Here is a 15514-nt window from a genome sequence, read left to right as displayed (position 1 = left end):
GGGACTTGAGCCCACACAACCTTTTGACTCAGAGACGGGAACACTACAAACTGAACCACAGCTGACAGCAAAAAGTAAATGCACCACTTCATGACATTCGCCAACAGTCCTAACATGATTCCACAGTACAGAGGTTAGCAGCGGGACCCCTCTCTCGCTCTCTCTTGCTACTGTGAGAGCAAACAGCCAGCTAACCAGCAGAATCCTTCATTTTTATTCATGTTGCAGTGACCGTGTCAGACCGACAGAAACAACCCACAGAACAGAGTAACGCTCATACCTTTCAGCTGCTGGAGACCGTATAAACTTTGTTGTTAAAAATAATACTTCAGGTCCTGCCAGCCATGGCTGTGCGGCGGCTGCCACGACAATCCGGCTTGCCTGAAATACAGCTGTTTCTGCAAACCTCGGTCTTTTGTACTGCTCATCTGATGCACAGCCAGCCCTCCTTACTCCCGATGTGCTTGCATATGCATGATCGCAGAGCACTAGCAAACTATCCTTTCCTTATCCTTTATCCCACCGGTCCCAGGATTCAGATGTGTTCTCCACCCCCCGGCTGTCCTCCATCCTCACTTCAGGAATCTCAACTTTGTAACTGATCAATCAACTTTGTAACTGAATCAATCAACAAACACCACATGCCCTGTATGTTTCAGTAATGAGGAGGGAAACAGGAAGAAAGTCTCATACGCTATTGGCTTACCTCCTGGTTAAGGGGGCCCTTTCTCAATTACAAAATGTCACACATAAGTCTCTTTCCTCCCCTCACATGATCTGTTCGACTATCTCTCCCCCTCCCCCCATCCTTTCAGGTACAGCGAACACTGAGATTTGAGGCTGGTGCATTAGTGTCTGGGCACACTTCTTGTAGTTGACACAATGTTATCAGGCAAGTGTTACCGAAGAGAAAATTGATTCTCTTTATTCACAGGGGCTAAAAGAGGTGTGTTCTCCAGAAATATTGCAAGTAAATATTAACTTTAAAACTGCACTACATATAATTGCGTCACACTGCGATATTACCCGTGGCATTACAATATTGAAAGTAAAAATCCTTCCAAATGTCAGAACAAACACAGCTGGTAATGAAAGATTTTTTTGGGATTTACATCTTTTACATTGCGCCTTGTTTTCTAATAGCACAGTAAAAGGCTTTTCTTATCAGCTCAGCATCTCTCAGCACCTGGTAATGAGAACGTCCTTTGTTCTCTAATTCCCCGAATTACACAGAGGCAGAGAGAGAGCGAGAGACAGTGAAAAGGTTTACTGTTTGCTGTATAGACGTGCCTATTGACTGCCGTCAATTGACTGAAACTCCATCTGATAACAGGCCAGCATTGCCTCTTATATCACAGAGACCCCAGCATAAGCATACAATGGAACAGTTCAAAGCAGCCTTTGGGCACAAATACGTATGGGACAGATTTTAGAGTGGCTGAACTGTATTAAATTTTAATATATGCCGATGACCTTAAGTAAGCTGTAACAGATCAATACAGGTGAAAGAAATCGGTTCAGAAGGTAAGGTACTATTAAACAATCTCAGTGAAGAAGGGCAGAAATTAGAGTTATGGGCAGCACGGTGGCACAATGGTTAGCATTGCTGCCTCACGGCGCCAAGGTCCCAGGTTCGATCCTGGCTCTGGGTCACTGTCCGTGTGGAGTTTGCACATTCTCCCCATGTTTGCGTGGGTTTTGCCCCCACAACCCAAAGATGTGCAGGCTCGGTGGATTGGTCACGTTAAATTGCCCCTTAATTGGAAAAAAGAATTGGGTACTCTAAATTCATTTAAAAAAGAAATTAGATATGGAAGTGACTCTACATTTTTTTTTAAGTGGACCAGATTGGTTTGTAATTCATGTTACTTTATTAAAACAGTCAATCTAAAATGTCTATAATTACATTTTACCACTGAACAGAATAATTAAAAATATTAATTATGTTTTATTTTCCTTTCTTGTCGGTGGAGAGGTACATCTCGACAAGTGTTGACTGCCTGCAGTAAATAATCCAAGCAGTCAGCCTTCATTCATGATCCTAATTGGCCAGAAAATGCTACTGCAGGGTGCATTCCAGCTGAGCCAGATGTTGTCCAGAGTTATGATCGGTACTTGTACATGTTCAGCACGGATATTATGAAAGTTTATAAAGCGCTAAAACCTCCCTCTTGTGGGTTGAGACATGATTTGAACCTCAGAGATTATATTACTGCATTGTAATTGTTACCAGGTTTCTATTATTCTCTATTTAGTTTAATGAGTAAAAGCTAAGCTCCACTCCATTATCTTATTTAAATAAACCTTTAGGGTAAGATATCCTGTCAATAGATTGGAGAGAAAACACTTAATATTTCCCATTGAGAGAGAAATAATGGGATATTACGGAAGCTGTCTCGCAGTGTTGCTGGACTCACATACTTTGGCAGTTGTCCTTCTGCAAATTATTTCTTATTTGGAAGATTAGCAGGGAAGTGCCTGAGGCAGTGCATTTCCCTGAAAAACAGAATTTGTATTTTCCCACAGTCTTAACTATGGGTTCACAATCAGATCTCAGTAATGACTGAATCTGATATTGTCATGTGTCCAAAATGCCATTGGCTGTTACAATTTCAGTACTCATCTTGGCCAGATGGTTAATCTGACTGACTGTGATTTTATTAGATTTGTTGACAATATAGCTTTTAGATATATAAAACTGTTATTGGCTAAATATATCCATCTGTTACCAAAACCATTATTTCTCTGTTTAAAAAAAAACTACACTTGGGATTCCCTTCTGGAACCAAAGCAGGAGGACTGAAGTCAGTAGTGTGGTGGTGTGTTGCACTGGTACTTAAAAGTATTTATTCATGTAACTATAGATTTTGAGGCCATGCCCTCATTGGTGCCCAAGCCCCCTCAGATAATCATTTCAGTCAGGCAAGTAGTATAGCCACCTCTTTCCATTGGGAAGTTGCTTTACTGTGCAAATCTGGCTGCTATGCTATCTGACAGCCTTGCTTGTAACTTTCAAGCAGACCGTGAACTCCGTGGAAGCTCACACAATTTTACCAGTCATTAAGCAGCTTGGCCAGTAGTCTTTGAAGAGGCTACAGTGATCAAGAAAAGGGCAAACATTAGTTTTCGGTGAATCTCTGTTGGACAAGAGAAGCCGGAATGCCTTTTCTGGTTCCACGGAAATTCTGCTACCTACAGTCAGCCCCTGCTCAACTCCCTCTGGGATGGGCTGCCAGTCAGTTCAGCATGGATATGCCCATCCACACACAACTGAGGAGCTACTTCAGGGCACTGGTTACCTCTAGAGTCCTTGAAGGATCTACCCTGATCTCTCACTTATCTCTTCACTTATATCTGTCCCTTGACTGCATCATCTGAAAACATGTCCAGTTCCCAATGTATGCTGATGTCATCCTACTGTTGCTCACCACCATGTCTCTCAGCCCAAATTCGTCCTAGTTTGGCACAGTGCTTGTTCAACATCCAGAACTGAATGAGCAGAAATTTTCTCCAATTATAATTGGGAAACTGATGCCATTGGCTTTAGTCCCTTTCACAAACTCCATTCTTAGCTACTAACTCCATCCCTCTCGCTGGCAATTCTCTGACATCGAGCCAGATTGTTCACAACCTTGAAGTCATACCTGACCCCAAGATGAGCTTCGAAACATCATCACAAACACTGAATATTTCCACCTATAGCTCATCTGACTCCACTGCTGCCTCAGTTTATCTGCTACTGAAATCCTCGTTCCTGTCTTTGCTACCTACCGACTTGGAACATACTACAATATTCCAACACATTCCTGACCAGCCTCCTCCTTTCATCCTCTGTAATGTAAGTTTATCCTAAATTCTGCACCAGGTCCAATTCTCCTCTCACCCTTATGCGCACTGATTTACATTTCCTCCTGGATAAGCAACACATTGATTTTTAACTTCTCATCTTTGTTTTCAAATTTTTCCATGGCCCCTCGGCCCACCCTTTTTCTGCCATCTCCAGCCCCACATGCCTCTGACCTAGCTGCGCTCCTTTAATTCTTGAGCATTACTGAAAAACAGATATGCTGTCAAAACCTTTTGCCATGCACTCATCACGACAGATGCCAAAATTTGAAAAGGAGCAGCGACTAATACTGCATGAGGAAAGGAGTGCTGATTGGTTGGCACGACGGCTCTGAAACATTGCCATGGCGAATGCACCGGCGAATGCACCGGGAAGCTCTTGACCCCTGTGCTTTTGTTTATTTTATAAAGGTGCAATGTCTGGACATATTCCATTTGCCTGCAGAGGACAAGTTCCTGTATGCACTGTGTATGACTATTTGTAGCTTCTAACAAGTATAAAATGAGTTACATTGTGGGCCTGACTGATAATCATAAATTCATTCCTAGCGTAATTCTTAGCGCACTAACCAATACGAACAGCTTTTCCTCTATCTACTCTCTCCAGAACCCCATGATTTTACCAAACTTCTCTTCTCAAATGAAAACAGTCATAGCCTCTCCAATCTATCTACACAACTGAAGTTCCTTGCCCCGGAACCATTTTTGGAATGTTTTCTGATGCCTTCATATCTTTCCTGAAGTGTGGAACCCAGAATTGGACACAAACTAGAGTTGAAACTGAGCCAAAGTTTAACATAACAAGTTTACGAATTTAATGTAATGACCTTGCCTTTGTACCCAAGAGAGAGTGAGCAATTGCAGGGGGTGGTGTATTGGAATGGTAGTCAACCAGAAACGGTATGTTGTGGCAGAATTCGACGAAAGAAGTCAATCTGCAGTGGGGCTGAGAGACTGCTGAATTGCTGTAAAGAACCCTATGGACAGAATCTCCTCATGCACAGGCTGAAAGCCTGCACTGCAACCACACAGCTCAGTGCTGCAGTCACAGTAAATCTACACTCTTTATTTTTCATTGAGGAAAAATTGTTTACGGTAAAGTATTGAGATAGGATTGAGAAACAAGAAATGTTGATGCCATGACAGCAAAACATCCAGTTATGAATGTTATGTAATATGGCACACTTTTGACATTGTCAAGAGACTTTAGACTTTGTTAAGAACAAGAAGGTGTTTATTAATAAAGACTAACTTGGTACAGGAGGTTTGCAGCACTAGGTTGCCTTGGAGCACAGCTCCAAGTCCTAACATGCTTACTACATAGTTGCTAGATGTATTATGCCCAAGAGAGGACTCCGCTCTCTGGGGTGATTAATTACTCTTGGTTCCCATTGGTCCCTCAAGTCAGGTGACCCTGTTCGGCTGTATTGTCTTAAAGAGATAGTCACCACAAACACAACATTCCTCTCCCTTTAAACATTTTAATACAATCTTCAAAATTGATTTACTCAAACTCACATTCCAAATAAACATTATACACACAAGTCAGATTTGTAAATCGATACAGCAATTGTTCAATGATGAGATCGTGAGGCTTGCATTTAACATAACACTTCTAATAGTAGGCTTCAACTGTGCACAATTCCAAACATAGTCTTGCATTGGATTCTTTCATACAAGCTTGCTGCAATCCAAGTTCTGCAACATCGAAGAAGCACAACTCCATTTGCTAACCAAGCAATTCGAATTCATTGAGGTCATTCAGAGTCTTTCAATTCTGTGGGATTGTGATGTCTGTCTCTTTAAGACAGCCACAAAAGGGTAAGGATGGAGCTGCACTCCAAGGCAGAGTTCTAGACTCTGCGCTGACCAAGGACTACATACTTTCTTCTGTGGGCTGTGTCACTCTCCAGTTCTTTGTTGCTTCTTTTCTCTGTCATGAACATTACTCGACAATGCACGCAGATACCATTATCACAATACACACAGTACTACGTCTTGACAGCTCATTTACAAACTCGGTCTGTCACATATGAAGGAATGGTCATGGTAATCTGTATTTTGCACTCTGCCTCCATCAGTTGCAGTTTGGTCTGAGCCAGTTCTAGCTCCATCCTATGATGAAGCTGTTCTACTTGGTTTCTTGGCTCTTCGAGCTCCCTGACCATTGTTGCTGAGTTCCACTTGTACTTTTTCTCTTCACACTTTTTACCTTTAATTCACACCTTCATGCTCTAACTCCACCCTTCACTACTTGCTGGTGAATGTTGTAATGTTTATTACTGGCCCGAGGAAGGGCAGCACGATGGTGCAGTGGTTAGCATTGCTGCCTCACGGTGCCGAGGTCCCAGGTTCGATCCTGGCTCTGGGTCACTGTCCGTGTGGAGTTTGCACATTCTCCCCATGTTTGTGTGTGATTCGCCCCCACAACCCAAAGATGTGCAGGGTAGGTGGATTGGCCATGATAAATTGCCCCTTAATTGGAAAAAAATGAATTGGATACTCTAAAATTAAAAAGATTAAAAAATTACTGGCCCTAGTAGATTTCCGATCTATTTCCACCTTTTTCATAGTGCTTGTTTTTTTTCCTTAGCTTTGATAGCGCTGGCGCTTCTCATTTAGGTCACAAACATCTCATTTTCCATTTGCTGTAGTTCTCGGTGAAGTTTATCCAATTTTCTTTTCCTTCACTTTCACTATTCCTTCTGCTATGGCTTTGTCTCATTTTCAGACTGATTACAGCTTCATCATTTGTTTGTAATTTATTGCTAAAACTCTCAAGGAACTTCACATTACAATACAGAAGGATGGTGCTTTCACCTCTTCATTTAGTTATTCAAGGTCTTTCGGTGTCTTCTTCCTGAGCAGTCTTTCACTGCTTCTGAGTCTGGTGTTGCCTCTTCCTTGAAAACATATTACCTCCTTTAGCTCAAGTTTTACTTCTCTTGCTTCTGAAGACTAATCTCTCCATTTTAATTTTCTATATCTTTCCAAGCCTCTTGACTCGCTTGCTGTACCGGATTTGTTACTCTATCTGCCTGCCTCTCAGGGCCTGACACTAGCTCTCACCAGCTCTCCGAGTCTATTCACCCAAAAACAGGCACTCAGTGAGTTATCCCTCTTTTCCAAATTTCAACTATATTGGGTACTCACAGGTAGGTTATGCCATCCATTTGATCCAACATGTCGCCAATACGCAAGGTATTGTGGCACACTTCAGACACTTCAGGTTTCGCTAGGAACAAGAGATATTTATTTATGAAGAGTAACTTGGTACAGGAGGTTCGCAGCACTGTGCTGCCTTGGAGTGCAGCTCCATCCTTACCCTTTTGTGGCTGTCTTAAAGAAACAGACACCACAATCACCACAGAATTGAAAGACTCTGAATGACCTCAATGACTTCGAATTGCTTGGTTAGCATATGGAGTTGTGCTTCTTCGATGTTTCAGTCAGGCAGCAACAACGAGGATAGTGGTTGGCAAAGAAGGGCTTCATTGCATCAACTTCTGGACTGTCAGAAGCAAACTCTGGACAACGCTGGAGGATCAGTTAGGTCCAATTTCAGGATCCATCGACTTGAATTGATGGCCTATAGACAACAGCCTAAAGAAACTACTGACCAGTTGGTTCGTAAATTTCAGGACAAAGGCAAGAGATTTCATTTTTCAAACTCAGAAATCTTTGAAGGAATAATGAAGCTGTAATTGTGTCAACCTGAAGAGAGGTGTTCTAAAATACAAAAAGGGACAGCCCATCAACAGTCTACTTAAAGATAGCAGGAAAATTGCAGTTCGGCCAGATCACTTGGAGGTGCAATAACTGTAGGTGAGATAAACAAGGAATCCATTTGGACTAGATGTGCAGCAAGTATGGTCTAATAAATCAGCCATGTAAATGTTCTGCATTTGGAGATAGCTGCAAGGTTTGTGGTGTAAAGGAACACTGAGCAAGATTTAAAAAAAATAAATTTAGAGTATCCAATTCATTTTTCCAATTAAGGGGCAATTTAGCATGGCCAATCCACCTACCCTGCACATCTTTGCGTTGTGGGGGCGAAATCCACGCAAATACGGGGAGAATGTGCAAACTCCACACAGACAGTGACCCAGAGCCGGGATCAAACCTGGGACCGCGGTGCCGTGAGGCAGCAGGGCTAGCCCACTACACCACCGTGCTGCCCCTGACTCTGAGCAAGATTATGTAGAAAGGCTGGCAATGAGGAATGTGGTGAATGTGATTCACACTATATATAGTTGCCAATATCACTCCATGTATATATGTTCGTTATCTACCCGTTGTAAGATCAATGCTGTATATAGTTGCCAATATAACTCCGTGTACATATGTTCACTATCCACCATTGTAAGTGCAGTTGCACTATCCGACCACCAGGGGGAGTCTGGGAGTACGCGAGAGTTTGTACTGGGCTCCTCCCTTGGCTCCGCCCAGGACTCCTCCCCCTGGGACCGATGTATAAAGATCAGTGCCTTAGAGCCAGCCTGCCAGTTCATCTGAAGTTCAACGACGAATAGGCTGGCTCTGTTGTAAGTGTATTAAAGCCTCTGTTCAGATCCAACTACACGTGTTCGTTGAATTGATGGTTCCATCAATTTAATACACTTAAGAAGCTGCCGAAGTAAAGCATGGAATCCGCTCTAAAACCAGGACGTCTAGAACTCGATCCGCAGGATGCAGAGGCGAAAGAAACCTTCTGCCACTGGCTGAAATGTTTTAAGGCCTACATGGCCGAAATCAGCACCGCTGAAACTACGGAGGAACAAAAGCTCAGCCTACTGCACGTGAGGGTAAGCCACAGAATTTCTACACAACTAAATCCAGCCGGTTCCTACACTGCAGCGCTGGTGATTTTGGACAAAATGTATATTGGGCCCATGAACGAGGTCTTTGCCCGCCATGTGTTCATGACTCGCCAACAACGGGCTACTGAAACTTTAGCTGAATTTGAACGCGAGTTGAACAATCTCTCAAATGACTGCAATTACCAGGCCGTAACCGCGGCCGAACATAGGGAGCTTGCTGTGCGGGATGTTTTTGTAGCGGGCCTTCGATCTAGCTATGTACGCCAGAGACTATTAGAAAATGGGACCCAGGGCTTAGAGACTACCGTAGAGGCTGCTATCACGCTGGAGGTTTCCTCCCGCAGCCTCAACTCGTTTCCCGTGGACCCCACTAACCCCGCATGGGCCCCCGACCTGAGGACCCCCCAAGCCTGTGCCGCAAGGCTCCCCAGCTATCGCGCTGCCACAGCCGGCCGCCCTACTGTCCCAGTCAACTACTCAAACTATCCAGCTGCTCCAGCTTATTACTCAGTCCCCCAGCCAGCTACTCAGCTCGCCAAACCAGTTATTCAACTGCTCCAGCCTGCCACTATTCAGCTCCCCAAACCAGTTATTCAACTGCTCTAGCCTGCCACTTCTGTGGACAAAGCCAGCACCTGCAGCAGCACTGCCCAGCCCGATCCGCGACCTGCAGCAGCTGCGGGAAGAAAGGCCACTATGCAAAGTGTGCCTCGGCAGAAGGGCCCCAGCCCTCAACACCCCAACAGTCCAAAAACATCGCCCCCAGCACCAGCAGGCCCACGGGGCCCGAAACACTGCAGGAGGAGAGACTGAAAGAGCTGCCGCTCAGGATGGTAGAGAAAAGTTTTTGTTACCTGGGTATACAGGTGGCCAGGAAATGGGATGCCCTGCACAGGCTCAACCTGACCCGGTTGGTGGAGCAAATGGAAGGGGACTTTAAAAGGTGGGACATGCTCCCGCTGTCACTGGCAGGGAGGGTGCGGACCGTGAAAATGACTGTCTCCCCCAGATTTTTGTTTGTCTTTCAGTGCCACCCCATCTTCAACCCTAAGGCCTTTTTTAAGTGGGTGAGTAGGATCATTACGGGCTTTGTGTGGGCGAATAAGATTGCTGTTGGAGCGCGGGTGGGGGGGGGGGGGGGGGGGGTTGGCACCGCTGAACTTTCACAACTACTACTGGGCAGCCAGTATAGCTATGATTAGGAAGTGGCGATGAGGGGGGGGTGGTGGGGGGGGCATGGGAGCAGCTGGAGGCAGCGTCATGTAAAGGTACTAGTCTGGGAGCTTTGATAACAGCTCCTTTGCCGTTCTCGCCGACCCGTTACTCCACAGGTCCGGTGGTGGTGGCGACACTGTGGATCTGGGGACAGTGGAGGAGGTACAAGAAGGTGGAGGGAGTGTCGGTCTGGACCCCAATATGCAACAACCACAGGTTTGTCCCGGGTAGGATGGATGGTAGGTTCCAGAGCTGGCAGAGGGCAGGCATCAGAAGGATTGGAGATCTGTTCATAGACGGAAGTTTTCCCAGTTTGAAGGCGCTAGAGGACAAATTTAATCTGCCACCAGGAAACGCCTTTAAATATCTGCAAGTACGAGCCTTCTTGAAAAAACAGGTAGTTGCCTTTCCGACGCTGCCGCCACTGAGGATACAGGACAGTGTGGTCTCCAGCACCTGGGTGGGGGAGGGGAGGGTGTCGGATATCTACCAGGAACTACAGGAGGCGGAGGAAACCCCGGTGGAGGAGCTCAAGGGTAAGTGGGAGGAGGAGCTAGGTGAGGAGTTGGAAGCGGGTCTGTGGGCAAAGGTCCTGGGCAGGGCTAATTCCTCCTCATCCTGTGCCAGGCTCAGTCTAATTCAATTTAAGGTGGTCCACCGGGCACACATGATGGCAGCGAGAATGAGCACGTTTTTTGGGGTAGAAGACAGTTGTATGAGGTGCAAGGGCAGCCCTGCAAACCATGCCCACATGTTTTGGGCATGCCCGGAGCTTGGAGTGTTCTGGCAAGGGTTCACGAGGGCAATGTCCAAGGTGCTTAACAAACGGGTGGTGCCGAGCCCAGAGATAGCGATCCTTGGAGTGTCAGAAGACCCGGGAGTTCAGCGGGCGAAAGAGGCCGACGTCTTGGCCTTATCCTCCCTGGTAGCCCGGAGACAGATTTTATTAATGTGGAGGGACTCGAAGCCCTCGAGTGTAGAGACTTGGGTTATCAACATGGCTGGGTTTCTCAGCCTCGAGAAAATAAAGTTTGCCTTCAGAGGGTCTACGCTAGGGTTCTCTCAGAGGTGGCAGCATTCTCTCAGGTAAAATTAAAATGTCAGCAGCAGCAGCAATCCGTGGGGTGGGGGCGGGGTGAGTGCTTCATTGGGATGGTGTGGGAAGACTGAGTCGCGTGGGGTAATGTCTATTTAATTGTTATTGTATATTCTCTTTTTGCACTATGTTAATGTTCACTCTAGTTTGTTTTGTTATTATTTTTGTTATTATGGTTACTACTGTTTTATTATGAAAAATTCTGTAAAATCTTAATAAAAATACTTTTTTTTAAAATGTACAGGAGGGTGAGGATGAGTAAGAAACTGCAGGAACCAAGTAGGCAAGGGTGAACATAGGCACTAGTTAAGATAGGTCACCATTGTAATATAGCTTGTAATAAACATCACTGGCAAATCCTCCACCCTGTCATTCCTAGAGTACCCAATTATGTTTCTTTCCAATTAAGGGGCAATTTAGCTTGGTCAATCCACCTACCCTGCACATCTTTGGGTAGTGTGGGTGTGACCCACGCAGACATGGGGAGAATGTGCAAACTCCACACGGACAGTGACCCAGGGCCGGGACCGAACCTGGGACTTCGGTGCCGTGAGGCGGCAGTGCTAACCACTGTGCCACAGTTCCGCCCCCAGCCTGTCATTTCTTGGCATCATGCTGCAGAAACCCCCATGCTTCATCCCTGTGGAGTGTGAGAATGGCAGGGCTATGACTCTCCCACACTGATGACTCTACAAAGAGGCGCTCCTGCTGGCATGGCCCTCCTGCCACGCTGATGAGGAGGCCAAGGGTTCGCAGAGGCGCTGAGGTTAGTTGTAGGAACACACCCGGACCCCTGATCTAGAAGGGGTTGTAGCAATTGAGAGTTCATCCTGTGTCTCTGAACCCCATGATAAGCCCGTTCACTGGCAGGAGGTATTCAGCTCTCTGTCAGGCAGAGGTCTGACATATCGCGGGGGATGAGAGGAGCATCATTCAGTTCTCAGTTCAACTGTTTGGACAGGACATTAAAAAATTTTTTTTGTATTTTTCCAATGAAGGGGCAATTTTAGCGTGGCTAATCCACCTACCCGACACAATTTTGGGTTGCGGGGGTGAGACCCACGCAGACATGGGGAGAATATGCAAACTCCACACGGACAGTGAGCCGGGGCCGGGATCGAACCAGTGTCCTCAGCGCACGTGATAGTAGTGCTAATCACTGCGTGACCGTGCCGCCCCTTGGACAGGACATACCTGGGCGATTTTCATATTGCCAGTTAGGTGCCAGCATTGTAATCTGCTTGGCTAGTGGTCCAGCTATTTCTGGAGCACAAGTCTGCAGTACTATTGCCTGAATGTTGTCATAGCCCAGAGCTTTACAGTATCCAGTACCTTCAACTGTTTTTTGATCTTAGGTGGTGTGAATTGAATTGGCATCGGTGATGCAGGGACCTCAGTAGGAGGCTGAAGTGCACTTCTAACTTTGCAAGTGCTTCAACCTTGTCTTTAGCACTGATGAGCTGGGCTGTCCAGTCATTGAGGATGTTAATACCTGTGGAGCTGCCTCCTCCTCGCATTAGTTGGCCAATTCCCCACAACAACGCGCGACTGGATGTGGCAGGACTGCAGAGCTCAGATCAGATCTATTGGTTCCGGGGTCATTTATCTCGGTCTTTCACGCGCTGTTCGGCAAGCAAGTAGTCCTATGTTGTAGCTTGAAGATCTTAGGGACTTGACAGGGTGGAAGCTGGAAGGATGTTGCCCATTTTGGGAGAGACTACAACTAGGAGACACAGTTTAAAAATGAGAGAGATGAGAATTTCTTTACTCTTAGAAAAAGTTATTGGGTAAGGCCGAATGTCGAGTTGAGGCTACAACCTAATCAGCTTAGATTGTATTGAATGGCAGAGCAGGCTTGAAGGGTTGGATGGCCGACTTCTGTTCCTAATTCATACGTTTGTATGTTCACCAGGCTGACACCCCATTTTTAGGTATGCTTGGTGCTGCTACTGACATGACATCCAGCATTCTTTATTGGACATGGGTTGATTCCCCATTTATAGAGTAGGTGATATGCAGGGCCATGAAGTTAGATTGTGGTTGAATGCACTTCTGCTGTGCTGATGCCCCACAGCACCTTATGGATGCTCAGTTGAGTTGCTAGATCTGTTCAAAAACTATCCCATTTAGCACGGTGGTAGTGTCATACAACACAATGTGAACACAGGACTTTGTCTCCATAAAGAGTGTGCAGAGCAGAGTCTTGCAATACTGTCATGGACAGGTGCATCTGCGACAGTTAGACTGGTGAGGATGAGGTCAAGTTGCTTTTTCCCTTATGAGGGGGGGGCGCAATTCTCTAATCCCGTGGCAGAGTGTCCACACTGTCATAAACGCCGTTGCATTTTACGACGGCACTAACAGGCCGACCCGATGACTAATTCTGGCCCGCAAAAGGAGCCAGCACAGCACTGGAGTGGTTCACGCCGCTCCAGCTGCTGATCCCGGTGCGAATTGGGCACCGTGGGATCCGCGCATGTGCACTGGCAGTGGCGCCAACACGCACATGCGCACTGGCAGCGGCGCCAACGCGCGCATGCGCAGTGGCTTCCTTCAACCCGCCGGCCCCGACACAACATGGCGCAGGACTACAGGGGCCGGCGCGGAGGAAAGGAGGCACCCAGCCACAGAGGCCTGATCGCGGGCCAGGCCACATCGGAGGCCACCCCCTGGGGTCGGATCCCCCCCCCCGCCCCGCCCCACAGGTCGCCCCCAGACCCTTCCACGCCGAGCTCCCGCTGGCTGAGAGCCGGTGTGGACGGTGCTCTGCGGAGAATCGAGTGCCGGCGCAGGGGCAGCGTGGCACGATTCGCGCCGATCGCTTGGATTCTCCAGCCCGACCCCGGGATGAGAGAATCCCGCCTGGTTTCTCCATTCTCACCAAGTGCAGATCCTATATAGCAGCTATCTCCTTTCATGCTCAACCAGTCGTGGTGCTACTGAGATACTCTTGGTGATAATACAAGTCCCCACCCAGAGTATATTCTGTGTCCATGCCACCCTCATGCTCCCAGCCTGCTACCAATGGACTGGTAAAATTCCAGCCAGGGTCTTCTTTTCCGGATCCATGGGTGATTCCTTCATGGACTCTGGGCGAATTCTCAGTTTCTGAAGCTAAGTGTTAACGCCGACGCAGAATTCGTGGGCTTTCACTACAGCAAAACTGGCGCCAAACCTGGACCAATTCAGCGACTGTGGAGGGGCTAGCACTGGCGCCAAATGAAACACAACCGATTCCATTGAAAAATGGTGTGGGATTCGCTGGGTCTGTGATTGACACTCGGGAGGCTGATAAGCTGCAGCTGCCTGTACAGATTACAATGCCCACACACACTCATCCCAGCCAACAAAATGCGCTGGTTGTGCTGGAGCGTGCCCATACAGCTGATGGGCCAGCTGGGGCCAGAGGGCACCTATGGGGACACCCATATGACTGGTGGCCCTAAGTTCACAGAGGGATGTCAATGGTGTACACAGCTGCATGGCTGCCTTTCCGGCTGCGGGAATGGTGTTCCGTGCCGGTCCACAGCCCACCTCCTGGCCACCCCCTGCTACCCCCCCCCCCCAGTCCTGCCAGAAGCCCCCTTGCCAGCAGCACAACTGGCAGCAAACTAGGGCAATGTTGGACACTTTCCGTACCCCCTCTCCCTCAGCAGCCACGCCGCCGGTTTCACGATTTTTAAAAGCACAAGTGAACCGCGCCGTCGGGAACTCGGCCCATTGGAGGCAGAAAATCACAGAGGCCCCAGAGAATACTGGGTCAGGCCTGCTAAAGATATGCAAAGGTTGTTTACCGCACGTGTGTGCTGTAACACATTGATGCCGCTGTCGAAGTGATGGAGAATTGCGATTTCAAATTGACAGCCGCCGCGATTACGGCGTCGGAACCTATTCTCCGCCCAATCGCGTTTCCCGATTTTGACGTCAGCGAACAGAGAATCCCACTTTCTGTTCTTTCAGTAAGACCGTACAATACATCTCCCAATAATATCGATCATTGATTTGACTACAATTGAAAATTAACGAATGACCTACAGTTCCCTAGTTCTGACTTACTGCTCTATTTTAAACATTGGCTTCAATTGAGCCATTTTGCAGTTCAGGGGACCAATCCAAAATTTCAATGAGCAACCTTCCTGAGCAAAATCTATCAGTAAAGGTTGGATCAAATAATGGGAAATACAGGACGTCACTAACAAATTCCTTGTGATAAACGCCATCGATTAAATGGAAGGCTTTGAACTAGCACCATGAGAGTTATCCATGCTAAACTGATTCAGGATAGGCCTCTAAACCCAAAAAGGTCTCTCTGCAGCCAGCCTCTGCCATGGGGCCCTCAGTACAACCCCCTTGTGCACTTGTGGAATGACACAAAGAATTCTGTACATTACAGAGTAGTGTCCCTCTTCAGACTAAGTGGCAGAATAATCACCTCAAAATATGCAAGCAAGGAGGCTATCATTCGGCATCAGGGATTTGCATTCAATAAATTTAAAATAAGATGGTAAGTTACATGATCCAATAACCCATATGATAT

At 46.9% G+C, this 15514-nt stretch overlaps 1 protein-coding gene across 3 annotated transcripts in view; it reads right to left on the bottom strand.

Annotated features, from left to right (window-relative positions):
• The window catches only part of LOC119972600 (extracellular sulfatase Sulf-1-like), a 690773-nt gene that overhangs the window by 554558 nt on the left and 120701 nt on the right, over positions 1 to 15514 (bottom strand). For 2 of the 3 annotated variants that reach the window (XM_038809546.1, XM_038809551.1), the window contains exon 1: positions 281 to 557. The exons of the other annotated variant lie outside the window; for it this stretch is intronic. The gene's annotated coding sequence lies outside the window, so the exon portion shown is untranslated. Of the gene's footprint in view, positions 1 to 280; positions 558 to 15514 lie in introns of those variants that run through there. 3 annotated transcript variants of the gene reach the window in all.

This window comes from Scyliorhinus canicula, chromosome 10 (genome assembly GCF_902713615.1).
Source record: "Scyliorhinus canicula chromosome 10, sScyCan1.1, whole genome shotgun sequence".
Lineage (NCBI taxonomy): Eukaryota > Metazoa > Chordata > Chondrichthyes > Carcharhiniformes > Scyliorhinidae > Scyliorhinus > Scyliorhinus canicula.
This window is presented reverse-complemented; position numbering and strand designations above follow the sequence as displayed.